At 43.7% G+C, this 13,713-nt stretch overlaps 1 pseudogene; it reads right to left on the bottom strand.

Moving 5' to 3' along the window:
- LOC109823345 lies at window positions 12,868-13,500 on the bottom strand (annotated as a pseudogene).

Here is a 13,713-nt window from a genome sequence, read left to right on the forward strand (position 1 = left end):
CGCAAGTAAGCCCGATTCAAACGGTAGTCGGTAAGAGCACGTCAAATCCGTTGAAGGCTGAGGATTTGCCAAAAATCCTAAGTCAACGTCTCATACACGTTGCTGTTTAGTCTTTTCACAGGAGAAAGACGAAGTCTACGTATTCAATATCGTAGCACTAAAAGGGTTAACTCTTTTAGCTTAACGTCAAATGCGGAACGGACTTGACCAATCCGCATGCTAGCCCGACTCAAACGGTAGTCGGTAAAGGTTCATCAAACCCGTTGATGGCTGAGAATTTGCCAAAAATTCTATAAATACGAGTCATAGATGTATCAACTCCGTAGATTGGTCTCGTGACTCGAGTATCCGCCACGCTCCAATTCCTTAAGAACTTAAACTGTGTATACTCCAACTTGGACGCCGGACAACGCGTTGCAATGAAGCTTAGACGCCGAACAACGCGTCACAAGGAAGCTCAAACGCCGGACAACGCGTTGTAAATGAAGATTCAACGCCGACGACCGATGGTCAGTTCTATGTTGAAATAACCAACTCGAGCTAAAAGTCAGAAAATCGAGAATCGACTTCAAATTCAAAATTCCGACAGACGGTCAGACAATAAATGCAGCACCGGAACCTTTACAGACATTCGACAAAGCACCGAACAGCCTGGGGGACTGAAGGAATCAAGAACGGAAGCCACTCCAAATATCCCGTCGTAACCAATCGAAGAATGGGACAATCATATCCAAAGTATTCCAGACTCTTCTATAAAAGAACGAGGCTGAAATACTTTGGAGGGGGTATCTGTAGGTGTATAAAACTGCCTATAGGTCCCTTAACATAGCTCGACAACGCCGATTCGATGAACCGACCATCGGGCGACGTATGCAGACATGATTGTTAGTCCACAACGCCGAAGCCAAGCGATACGCGATGAAGCGAATTAACGAGGCTACGAGCCTAATGAACCGCACGCAAATAACGGAATAAATCCACTCGCATGCGGAATCAAGCTAACGGGTTGAAGAGTCAACGAGTTAACCAACCAAGGGCGGACTCGGACGAATCACAATCGAATCAAGATCAGTTTCGGACTCGAACTCAGAAGTGGATTTACTGCCAAATCAGGAATCGGATTTACTACCAAATCAGGTCAACGAATCGAGTCCAGACAAATCGACCACAGAACCAAAAAACGGAAACAACGACGGAAAACAGCGGAAACCCAACATCTAGAGGGGCTCGGCCTAAACCGAGCCACCTACAGGTGGCTCGGCCAAGAGCCGAGCCACCTATAGGTGGCTCGGCCAAGAGCCGAGCCACCTATAGGTGGCTCGGCCCAGAGCCGGCCACCTATAGGTGGCCGGCCAAGATCTGTGCGTGGGCACAGTTCAGATAGCCTATAAATAGAGGGCTTGGTTCATTTGTTCAGGGGTTGGAAAATTTGGAGAGGCGAAGCCCTGCTGGATTCAAGACTCAGATCTAAAAAAGATCCAAGCTTTGGGACTTCGAGGACTTGCTCTTCCAGATCTGGTGCTCGGCGATCGTCAACGCCAAATAAGGCAAGAGTTTGAGAGGACCGGATCTCAGATCTACGCAGGCGTACTCCGGATCAAAGCTTGGTCTTTGATCCCGATATTTGGGCGATTATTTCCTTGGTGAACTAATTCCCCCCGGCTATTATTTCCTTGGTGAAATAATACCCGTCGTACTGCGTAGATCCGACCGGATCTAGATCTCGCGGTGGTCAATGGATAAACCCCGGCGCAGGCGAAGAACCCACAAAGCGAGTGATCGCAAAACAAGAGCTCGTGATTTGTTCGACAAAAAAGAAAAGAGTTGTAATTTTCATTTCTTTTTATTTGATTTTCGTTATAACCGGATCTTATAAAAAGACCGGATCTTTGTAATCGATAAACTATTACAAGAGTTTGCAATGGAATCAATGAAGAAAACTATGATTTTTCCCGCGAACAATCACATGACATCAAAATCCTCCATCGAGTGGCTAGTACAAATCGGTATTTTCATTGCTATCTGTATTCCACTCTCATTGCTTTCTTGGTCAAACCTATGAAAGTTAGGGCCAAAACCAGAATCCCCTCTTGATTCCTTCCATGAATGAGAGGTCCACTTTCAATTAAGCAATCAAACCTATAAAAGTTAGGATTGTCTCAAACCCATTCGGCCAAACCTATAAAAGTTAGGGTCGAACTCCGATCTCACTTCGATAAATGAAGAGCTCTTTTCAGTTCAAGCAACCAATCCTATAAAAGTTAGGATTGCTTGAATCTTCTTGATTATTAGAGTGGAGATACCACTCTTAGTTTCACCTTTTCGGATTCTTAAGGTGGAGATCCCACCTTGAGTTTTCCTCACAACTAGAGATAGGGTAAAAAATCCTTCCTCTTTAGTTTTGGGAGATAGAATATAAAATTCTTTCTCTTCCGCTCTGCGTTTGTCTTTACCTTTAGAAAAGACACATTTCTCAGCTTCAAATCCGTGCACTTCATGCACGGGGGATTTTATCTCAAGCCCTAAAAGAGAGATAAGTCTGTATCTAACACATGCTGTCGATTTAGTCTTTCACCGAATAGAAAGACACTAGACTACAAGTTTGAAGACTTTTATCCTGAATCCTAAGTAAGGATGAGTCAGCGCCTAACACGGGTTGCTGGGTAGTCTATTCCCATGATAAAGACAAAGTCTATGTATTCCACATCGTAGCTCTAAATGAATTAACTCTTTTAGCACAACGTTATATATGGAACGGATTTATACAATCCGCATGCTAGCCCGATTCAAACGGTAGACGGTAAAGGCACATCAAATCCGTTAAAGACTGAGGATTTGCCAAAAATCGTAAGTCTACGTCTAACACACGTTACTGGTTTAGTCATTCACTGAATGGAAAGACACCAAGATACAAGTCTGGGGACTTTTATCCTGAATCCTAAGTAAGGATGAGTCAGCGCCTAACATGCGTTGTCAGATAGTCTATCCCCGTGATAAAGACAAAGTCTACGTATTCCACATCGTAGCAATATAAGAATTAATTCTTTTAGCACAACGTTATATGCGGAATGAACTTATACAATCCGCATGCTAGCCTGATTCAAACGGTAATCAGTAAAGGCACATCAAATCCGTTGATGGTTGAGGATTTACCAAAAATCCTATAGTCCACTAGGTTTACGATCAACAAAGAAACGTCATGATACAAGGTGAGTATACTAAATCAAATACTGGGTCTTTACTAATAGATCAAGTCAAAGCATACAATGATAAAGCTCATCGGCCCGAATGCAATCGACGATAGAGAATGTGAAGTTCCAACCTAGAGAGCCTATCTGCATAACCCTGCTCAAGCTCAGCCAGGTCGGACAGAATCTTCAGAACTGCTCAAGATCTTTATGGCTTAACCTCTTAGCTTCATCAATCTCTCCTGCGTAGATCCTAGCCTCTCAAGTATCTATCCGCGAGAGCTCTCTAAACCAGCCAGCTTATCTGTAATGATAGCACCAGACTCCTCAGTGTACTTCAGGGCCTTCTTCAACCTGGCTACCTCCTCACGGTTGGAGTCTAAAGAACTGAGTAACTCGGCTCTATCCGTATCCTTCCTCGCAAGACTAGCCATCATCTACGCGATAGAACTCTTATGCGACTGAAGCTCGCTACCAATAGAAGATCTAAGGTCACGCCACTGTGTCAGTCTATGCTCTAACTAAGAAGACACAAAGGAAGAAGCCCCACTAGCCTTTAGCTCCTCTAACTCTAGGAATTCACACTCCAGAACAACAAAATTGGCAGTAAGAGAATCAGCTAGCTCAGGATATCCCTCCTCTCTAATCATCATCATGTGTCGAGTAAGGGCACGCCTGAACTGATCAAAGCAATATCCCTGATGAAGAAGTTTCTCGATCATTTCGTCAAAAAAGTTAACGAAATAACCAAGATCCACTCGGAATATATCTCTGCTAGGATCAAGATCAGGTAAAAGGGATTGGACATGCTCATACGGAGATAGTGGAGACCCTACAAGTAATAGCGCAGAAGGGTAAGAAACTCTAGAATATAGTGGGAAAATTTAGAGCGAATTATGAGCATACCAGTACCAATAGTGGTCCCCTCGGTTTGAGATCCTATGATAGGCTCCGTCAATCTAATCTCAGCAGGCTCAGGAATGCTAGCAGGTGTGATCATCGATTGTATATCAACTCCTCTAGGTAATTCTGTAATGCCCGTTGGGTTTGGAGAAGATACACCACTACCAGGCAAACTAGGAATGCTGGGAATCGTAGTCGTATCATTCATGATGGCTGGTCCTATGATTACAATTTTTTATTAGTCAAATAGAGATTTAGACAAAAGAAAAGAATGATGATGAAGGGCATTACATGCATACCTGTAGATCCGTCATCGTCAGGCAAACTCGGGATGCTAGGAATCATAGTTGTATCAGTCATGATGGCTGGTCCAATGATTACAATTCTTTATTAGTCTAATAGAGATTTTGGCAAAAGAAAAGGATGACGATGAAGGGGATTATATGCATACCTACAGATCTATCACCCTCAGCTAAACTAGGGATACCAAAAATCATAGTCGTATCAGTCTCGGTGGCTAGTCCTACAATTAGAATTCCTTATCAGTCAAATAGAGGTCTCGACAAACGAAGATAATTACAATATCGGAAATTAGATGCATACCTGCAGATGAACCACCTTCGAAGGATGGTCCTGTAGCCTCTCTGGTGGCCTGCTCCACCAACATCTTAACTAGCAATCTAGTGTCGGATCCCGAGAAACTCGGTGCTGAAACATACATGTGTTCTCTGAATCCCCCAAGACCCATATCATGAAAAGTCTCATCCTCGATCGGACTCTCTAGCGTGATACCTTCATAAGAGTTTAAGTACTGGATATATACAAAAAGGGAGGGAAGAGAAAGGAACTCAGATTTACCTGCAGCGGTGGTAGAAGGCTCTTCTGCCCTAATATTCGCGCCCGCGTTCTACAATTTGCCTAAAAGAGAATGAAGCGCGAAAGTGATTAAAGGGGGAACAAATTCCGAATTGCCTAACTCCTTTAACTGCTGCTCGAATAGTGTATTACCGATGTTAGATATACCTGGTATAGAATCCTCGGTTCAACGCTATTAGCCTGCGTGGCGTCTCTATTTGCTTCAACATCCATAGACTCATCACAAATGGCATCACACATTTGCTGTACGAAGCTCGGGCTTCCCAGAGGGCTAGGATCAGAGAATACAGGGTCTTGCAGAAGTTCACCTCCGTCATGGCTTCCTGAAACATGGAACATGATTAGATTCAGGAAATCTAAAAGAGCATTATTAGAGCATTACCCTCTCCTCCACCAGTAGTACCTCGTGGCTCTACTCCATGAGCTAGCTGAACAACATGCGACTTATGGGCGGTCTTCTTCTGTTTAGGGGACAAACCCTTATAGGACCAGCGGGTCGCTCATGCGTGGATTTAGTACGCATCTTAACCTGGACAGAAGCCTCGGCGCTGGGCCGTGATCTCGCATAACGAAAAATAAGGGGCTCGTGCTCGTCAACCATCCTACCTGGAGTGACAAGAGTCATCTTGTTAGGATAAGTAAATAAGACCTTTCGTTCCGGCTTTTGAAAAGCTGGTTGAGATCTAGAAATGGCATGGCGTTGATGCTAACGAGAAAATGCCAGATTCATTAATTCTGAAAAGAAAGAGTCTGACAGACCTGTATCAGATTCTCCCCCATCGGTATCCATGTCTATAAATTCTTCCTCAGAAGTCTCATCCTCATCATCGATAGGAAGGAGATCTTCATCATCCTCCATCTTGTCTCTGCTCGAACGGGAGGGTTTGGCAGGTTTCTTCCTCTGCTTCTTCAAAAGCTCAGTCTTACAAGCAGCCTTGATAGTAGTTTGAACCAAGTGTTCAGCCTCCAACTCTTAGAGGCTCTTCACATCTAGAAACTCATTGGCAGAAAGGAGCCACTTGTACAAATTGCCTAACTCCTTTAATTGCTACTCGAATAGTGTATTATCGATGTTAGATATACCTGGGCATAGAATCTCCGGTTCAACGCTATCAGCCTGCGTGGCGTCTCTGTTTGCTTCAACATCCATAGACTCATCACGAATAGCATTGCACATTTGCTGCATGAAGCTCGGGCTACCCAAATGGCCAAGATCAGAGAATACAGGGTCTTGGGGAAGTTCACCTCCATCATAGCTTCCTGAAATATGAAACATGATTAGATTCAGGAAATCCAAAAGAGTATTATTTTAAAGAAGTGGCATTATTAGAGCATTACCCTCTCCTCCACCAGTAGTACCTCGTGGCTCTACTCCATGAGCTAGCTGAACAACATGCGACTTATGGGCGGTCTTCTTCTGTTTAGGGGACAAACCCTTATAGGACCAGCGGGTCGCTCATGCGTGGATTTAGTACGCATCTTAACCTGGACAGAAGCCTCGGCGCTGGGCCGTGATCTCGCATAACGAAAAATAAGGGGCTCGTGCTCGTCAACCATCCTACCTGGAGTGACAAGAGTCATCTTGTTAGGATAAGTAAATAAGACCTTTCGTTCCGGCTTTTGAAAAGCTGGTTGAGATCTAGAAATGGCATGGCGTTGATGCTAACGAGAAAATGCCAGATTCATTAATTCTGAAAAGAAAGAGTCTGACAGACCTGTATCAGATTCTCCCCCATCGGTATCCATGTCTATAAATTCTTCCTCAGAAGTCTCATCCTCATCATCGATAGGAAGGAGATCTTCATCATCCTCCATCTTGTCTCTGCTCGAACGGGAGGGTTTGGCAGGTTTCTTCCTCTGCTTCTTCAAAAGCTCAGTCTTACAAGCAGCCTTGATAGTAGTTTGAACCAAGTGTTCAGCCTCCAACTCTTAGAGGCTCTTCACATCTAGAAACTCATTGGCAGAAAGGAGCCACTTGTAGCTGAGGAAAGTAAGCAACGGTTTGCGTTTAGAGGGAGGAAGAGTGAAATAGGCTCCAGTACAGCCCATCATAGTCCAAAGCCATGCTTGGACGCCATCAATAAGGCCCCCTTTGATCCTCAAACCCCGGCTCAGGTTCCCAACATATAGTTGGTCATGACCGAGCTAGCGAATGAAGCGGCATGGATGATAAGGCTCTATATGGCAACGACCCTTCACACGAAGGATGAGATACCCAACGCGGATGTTCACCAACCAACGGAAGCAACCAGCGTCAAGAGAAGTCCGACCAGCCCTTGGTTTCTCCTCATCAATCAACAGGTCATTATAGCGACCCGAGAAGCGAGGGAAACACTTGAAGAACTCCAAGCTCTTACGTACTTGAAGCTCTCACTGGACATCAGTGAATGTCTTCCCAAACCACTTGCTCGTTTCTAACAGCTACACAAAAGGAACGGAGGCATCAACAGTACTAGGCGCCGACATCAAATCAGGACAGTGAAGAACGAGCCACACCATCAGGTATGTATACAGAAGCTCGACCTTTATAGAAAGAAGCTCGGTTGATGGTTCAGAACCCATATGTGTAAGACCATTGACCAAATACCTAAGCTCATAATGAATGCCTGCAACCATCGCCAGAAGAAGAGAAAGTTCCTTCCCGTAAGCTAGCTGGACGGCGGGGAAAAGGACATCAATAGGCAAGGCGTCAGAAAGCTGATATGGAACGACGCACTTCTTCAACTAGAGGGTGAGATAGCCCGCCAGCAGAGTCCTGGGTCGAATGGACTTCTGCGCGTGGCAAAGAAATGTTCGAAACTTGGTCCCCGCAGGGAAAGCTCCCTCAGCGCCAGCGATAGTAAAGGAATGAGCTTCGGACCTCTTCATTAAGTCATTAATGGCAGAAGGTGTCAAAGGGGCCAACTCACAAACAGTCTCGTCCGAACTGCTCTCTAAATGCTGGAATAAATAATTAGCGAACTGTTTCAAACTGTTCTGCCTCTTCCTCTTTCCCAGAGGACTCATTTTGATTAAGGATGTATAATAATGACACGTAAGGTCCCAAAACGTGTCATACATACTGGGAGAATCTTTCTTCAGATACTCTTGATACGAATAGTCCCCCATCGGAAGACCAGTAACTTTGTACATCTCGTACAGAGCTAACCCTAACTCTCCACTGCAGGTCAAGAAAGTGTTACTGACAGGGATATATGTCTCCAATAACGCTAGGAAATAGCGACTGCTGACCGAAAATCCATACATAGTGGCTCGTATGGGCTCATACAACCCACTGCCTCTTAGATCACTCTCCTAACGTCCCAAGACATAACTGGTCATACGAGTCCATCACCTTTTAGGTGGTGAATAGGCCCAACCGAAGCATCTAACTCTGTTAGAGGTAACTTCCTCCTAAGCTTGGCCAAACGATTCCTCATAGTAGGAGCGGCTGCTGACACCTCGTCTGGTGGTGCGGTATCAAGGTCCAGAATCCCTGGTCGAAGACCGCCAATATAATTATAACCATTAGAACCTAGGTTCTTATGATGGGAAATAAATCCACAATGAACTCGGTCACGGTCATCTATAAGATTCCAGAACATCTATCGCCGCACAGCCTGCGTCTCCAAATGAGTGAGAGAGTGCTGACGGGGAATAGAAGGGATGTATAGAAAGAGTCCTTCATCATTATTCAACTAGTGCTTACCATCAAGAATTAGCTTAGCCAGATCCTCAACATGATCTCTAAATAAATAACCAAACTTCTCTAAAGCCTGAGTGGAAATAGAGTTTTCAGTGAAGGTGGCATCGGTAATCAACTGACGTAGTGAACGGCGGCCCTCGTCTCTTATCAAGCTACAGAACTCCTCGGAACGACTCTTATCAAACTGAGGAGTCGGACAAATGGCCTGCCTTTCGACAACAGAAGCAAAACTCTCACCACTGCAACCGCTAGTGGCATGAGGAGGAAGGTTGTCCGCAGGGAATTCAACTGCAGCAAAACAAATGTGGAATCAGAAAACTATACATGAATTATACAATGATTGAATTCATCTCACAGGATAGAGAGATAGAGTCATTCATTGAGTGATTGGCGAGACGATTTCGAGTGTCCTACACCGGAAGGACAGTATGAATCATCACGTAAGCAACATGGTAATGTACTCCGACCCACGTAGTGTAATACAACACGAAATCGCCCTAATATGCCGGAAGACGTGAATTGGCCAAGCAAAACATGTCTTTTGAAAGCTCGATCCCCACGAAGGAGGATGTTGGTTCTTCCCGAATGACTCGCGAAGGGGCCAAACGAGGGCATAATAGAACCACAAGTCATCCCGAAACCTCGATCCCCACGAAGGAGGACGTCGGTTCTTCTCGAATGACCAACGAAGGGGCAAAACGAGGGCATAATTGAACCACAAGTCATCCCGAAACCTCGATCCTCATGAAGGACGACATTGGTTCTTCCCGAATGACCCGCGAAGGGGCCAAAGCAGGGTATAATAGAACCACAAGTTATCCCGAAACCTCGATCCCCGCGAAGGAGGACGTCGGTTCTTCCCAAATGACCCGCGAAGGGGTCAAACGAGGATACAGAAAGCATAAATTCTCACCCCCATAAGAGGACGCTACGGGAACCTCCCTCTCACTATGCTGAGAAGAGGAGCGACTCCTATAAAATCGCGGTCGGCGCGGAGACATGGTTAACCTGCTACGAAAATCAACGGATCAGGTATAATCATAAATCCAAATACCCGAAAATTAAAAGGAAAATTATGAACTTTAACTAAAGTCTTATAAACATAATAGGATTTTATAGTTGAAGTCTAATTAAATCTATGAGTTTTATGCATGCAAACAATGGGTTCAAATTGCATTTAAAACACTCATGATCAACTTTTGGGTGAAATACCCAAAATACTCCTCATGTTCAAGGTTAAATTTTAGCCACGAACAAATTTAAATTTGGCCATGATCGAGGAAGGAAAACCATCATCCTCAATATCCCACAATTTCAGCCAATTTTGTAAATATACCCCTCTATAAATTTCGGCCAATTTTGCAAATAAACCCCGCTACAAATTTCGGCCCAATTTGCACATACACTTCTCAAACTTTTGATCATGGGTAAGTGGTCCAAACTCTACAAATTTTAGCCCTAAAATTTCAGCCACTTTGCAAATAAGCCCCTCAACCAATTTTGATCACTTTTTACAAATAAACCCCTCAACAATTGGTGGTCTTTTTGCATGAAACACCCCTCAAAGTTGTGGCCAAATGGGTAGACAATACGAATCCCAAAATTTCAGTCCACTTTTACATAAAAGCCCCTCAAAATTTCAGCCCTATTTTACACAAAAGTCCTCCAAAATTTTGGCCTTGCTTTTGCATAAAACGCCCCCAAAATTTAGGCCACTTTCAAAACCAACTTCATGAGAGCAAAAAGCTATAATTTTTGCATACAAATTCATGAGTTCTTCAATACATACCCACATTACAAGAATAAAATTTCAATCTTTTCTACAAAATCCATAGATTCTTAAATCAAAATTAAGCATACAATGAGGATTTTTGAAAAGAAGCTTACCCAATTCAAAAGCCCAACTCTTAAAGCTGGAGATTCCTCAAACCCTATAAATATTAATGAATTTAAAAACTTAGAGCAAGTTGCAAACACTATAAAAGAGTTAAATTGATTTAACCAAAAATCGGTTTATAGTCAAGATCTAAGCTCCAAAACCTTTGTTGCTGAAGGACACTCCAAGATCTCCAAGAATTTAAAATGTCGATCTCTCTTTATGCGATATTTTTGGTGCAAAAAAGTCGATCCTTCACTTTGTTGAGTTTTGAGGTATTTATAGGGGATTAGGGGTATAATCGACCTCTTAATCCCCTCCTAAGTGGGGCGAAAATCCCTCAGATCATGGGAAAATAGTTTTGGAACTGTTCAGCTCATGTTTGAACGAGTCAAACGCCAAAACTTACGTTCTAGGCACGAATTCTGCATCCAATGATTGGGACGTAGAGTTGAGATCTGCGTCGGGGCAGAAAACATAATGGCCGTACTGTGTTTTGAATCTAGAACGCAGAGGTGGGCTCTACGTTTTGAATTAGAGATATTGTTGATTTTTAATCTCATTTTATCAGAGCGTTATAAAGATCGTCGATTTGTAATCTTCGCTTTAGCTCATTGAAATATGAGAGTCGTCAGATTGTAACTCTTACTGTTGTTTGTAAAGACTATTGAATCAGAGCTTTCATCAGCTGTCGTGAAGGTCGTTGAATCGTAACCCTCATTGATCTACATGAAAATCTTTAGGTTGTAGCCTTCGTCTGTTGTCGTGAAAGTTGTCTGCTTGTAACTTTCATTGTTGAGTTGTTAATGTGGAAGTCGTTAGGTTGTAACTTCTATCATTGGTGTTTGATGGGGATCAGCTATCTGCAGTAATTTTTAGACAGCGTACATAGCCCCCTCCAAAGTTTATAAAAGTTCACGGTTGATTGGAAAAAATTTTCGGAATACTTTGGGTACCCAAATTGATATGGGATTTGTTGAATGATTGTTCACTACATCTATTTTGGAAATATCATGAACTTGGTTGTAGAAGTTTAGCTGAGGAAGACCCTGTAGGTGTAAAAATCTAATTTCCCAAAATAGGGATCTTATTTGTATTGATAAGAATGACTTATTACAAACTAATGAATTAAAATTACAACAAAAGCAGAGGGAAAGCCCTCCTTATTTAACGTGGGGACTTTGGTAGCGATAGGACGCCTCTCTCGGTTCTCGTACCAAGTTTGTTTCCCTTAGACGATTCGATCGAGGTTGTAGGAGAGCTTCACTATGCGGTAGAAGCTTGTGTTGGTCGACTTCGAGTCTCTGAGTTCGATGGCGATCAAGGCCCAAAGCTAGAAGAAGGTGCTACAATGCAAGGATAATGCAAAGAGCAGGTCGTGAACTCCGTTGAGAGTTGAGAGCTAATGGTCCAGCTGACTGATTGAATTAATCAATTAACCATGAGCAACAGATTGCTAGCTGTCGACCCCTTTCCCGTGGCTGAGAGAAGCTTTTAAATAAAGAAGGGATGACATGGTCACTCCCTTGAATCATGGGATGTGACCATGTACTGTTGAGAGATACCATGCCTCTCACTTGTACTATGAGCGGCTACTTGATAGGTTCGAAGTACTATACTCCTTCCCTTCATGTCATGCATAATGGGAAGGTCTATCCCTGTACGTGACAGTGTAGTCGCCAGGTACTTTGGCGAGTTTGGTGAGCTTGCTGATCGCCTGGTTGGTTGGTTGGTCATACAGGTGACTCTCAACCACTTGGACGAACTTGATTCATGCAGGCGAATCAAATGCGCAGGTGAACTTGGTAATGAAATGGACCTAAGTCGTGCAGGCGAGTTAAGTATGTAGGTGAGTTTGGTGACTGCGTGGATCTGACTGGTCACTTGTACCATGAGCGGTCACTTGATGGGCTTAGAGTACTGTACTCCTTCCCTTCACATCGTGGAGAATAGGAAGGCCTATCCCAGTACGTGACAGTGCAGTCTCCTAGTACTCTGGTGAGTCTGGCACTTGTCGATCACATGGCTGATTGCCTGGATATGCACGCAACTTTGGCTCTTGAGAAAACTTAACTCGTACATGCGAGTTTATTGTGCAGGTGAGTTTCTCGTTGCTTGGCGGATTGCCTGGATGCTTAGGTGACCTTGGCGACCGCATGGACTTGACTCGTGCTGGCGAGTCATGTACGCGGGCGAGTTTCACTTGTACTAGCGAACCCAGCTCTTGGGTGGGCTTGACTCGTGCAGGAGAGTCAAGTATGCAGGCAGAATTTAGGCCTTTGCTGTTAAGGCAACTTTTACAGCCTACAGAACCACATGAGGGTATGTATGTTACAACTCTACTTGAAATATTGTGTGGAATCTTCCTTGGAATCAAGAGCATCAGTTTTCTCAGCAGCTACAGCAGGGGCAATAGCAACAACAAACTTGCTTGGATCCTTAAGATACTCCTTCACCCTTTCAGCTTGCGAGAAAGTGTATTCAGTGTCAACAGCACTAGCAAGGATGTTCTTGTAGGCATTGATGAACACATGAGGCATAGTTGCAAAAGTTAGGTAAGAGAGAACTAGGGTTAGCGAAGCAACCATAGAAACACCAGCTGCAAACTTATCAACAAGGTCATCCTCAGTGAGGTTTAGCATCTCTAGGCTGAAGACAGATCTGCTGTAATAGACAGAGAGCACCACAAACCCATATGAGAAGGGCTTTATCCCAAGTTTGGCCAATAGGACAACCTCAGAGGAACCCACTTTGTCTCCTTCCTTGATTAGTTAAACATGGGTAATGATTTCAACATTATCCTTGTTAATCTTAGTGTGAATGTTAAGCATTTGGAAGGAAGAGATCTGAGATGGATCCAACTCAGTGTTATCAGTGATAGCGATTAGAATCTGTTTGTACTCATCCAAGAGGCTGCATAGCTTCTTGTTGTAGGCTAGTTTCTTCTCGTCTTTTGTTTCCTTAATGGCCATTGCTTGCTTCTCTATGCAATAACCCTAATGGTAGCGGTAGCTTGACGGGAGGGTTAAATGGAAAAACCTGACATTGGAAAGCTAAAATGTAGAATTGGTCCTTTGCATTTAGAAGTAGAAACACATGGTTAAACCTTGCGTTTGAAACTTGAAACGCAGGGTTGGGTTTGACGCAGGGTTGGGCCTGACGTTTGAAAACTAAAACACAGGGTT

The sequence above is a fragment of the Asparagus officinalis genome, chromosome 9 (assembly GCF_001876935.1).
Source record: "Asparagus officinalis chromosome 9, Aspof.V1, whole genome shotgun sequence".
Taxonomy (NCBI): domain Eukaryota; kingdom Viridiplantae; phylum Streptophyta; class Magnoliopsida; order Asparagales; family Asparagaceae; genus Asparagus; species Asparagus officinalis.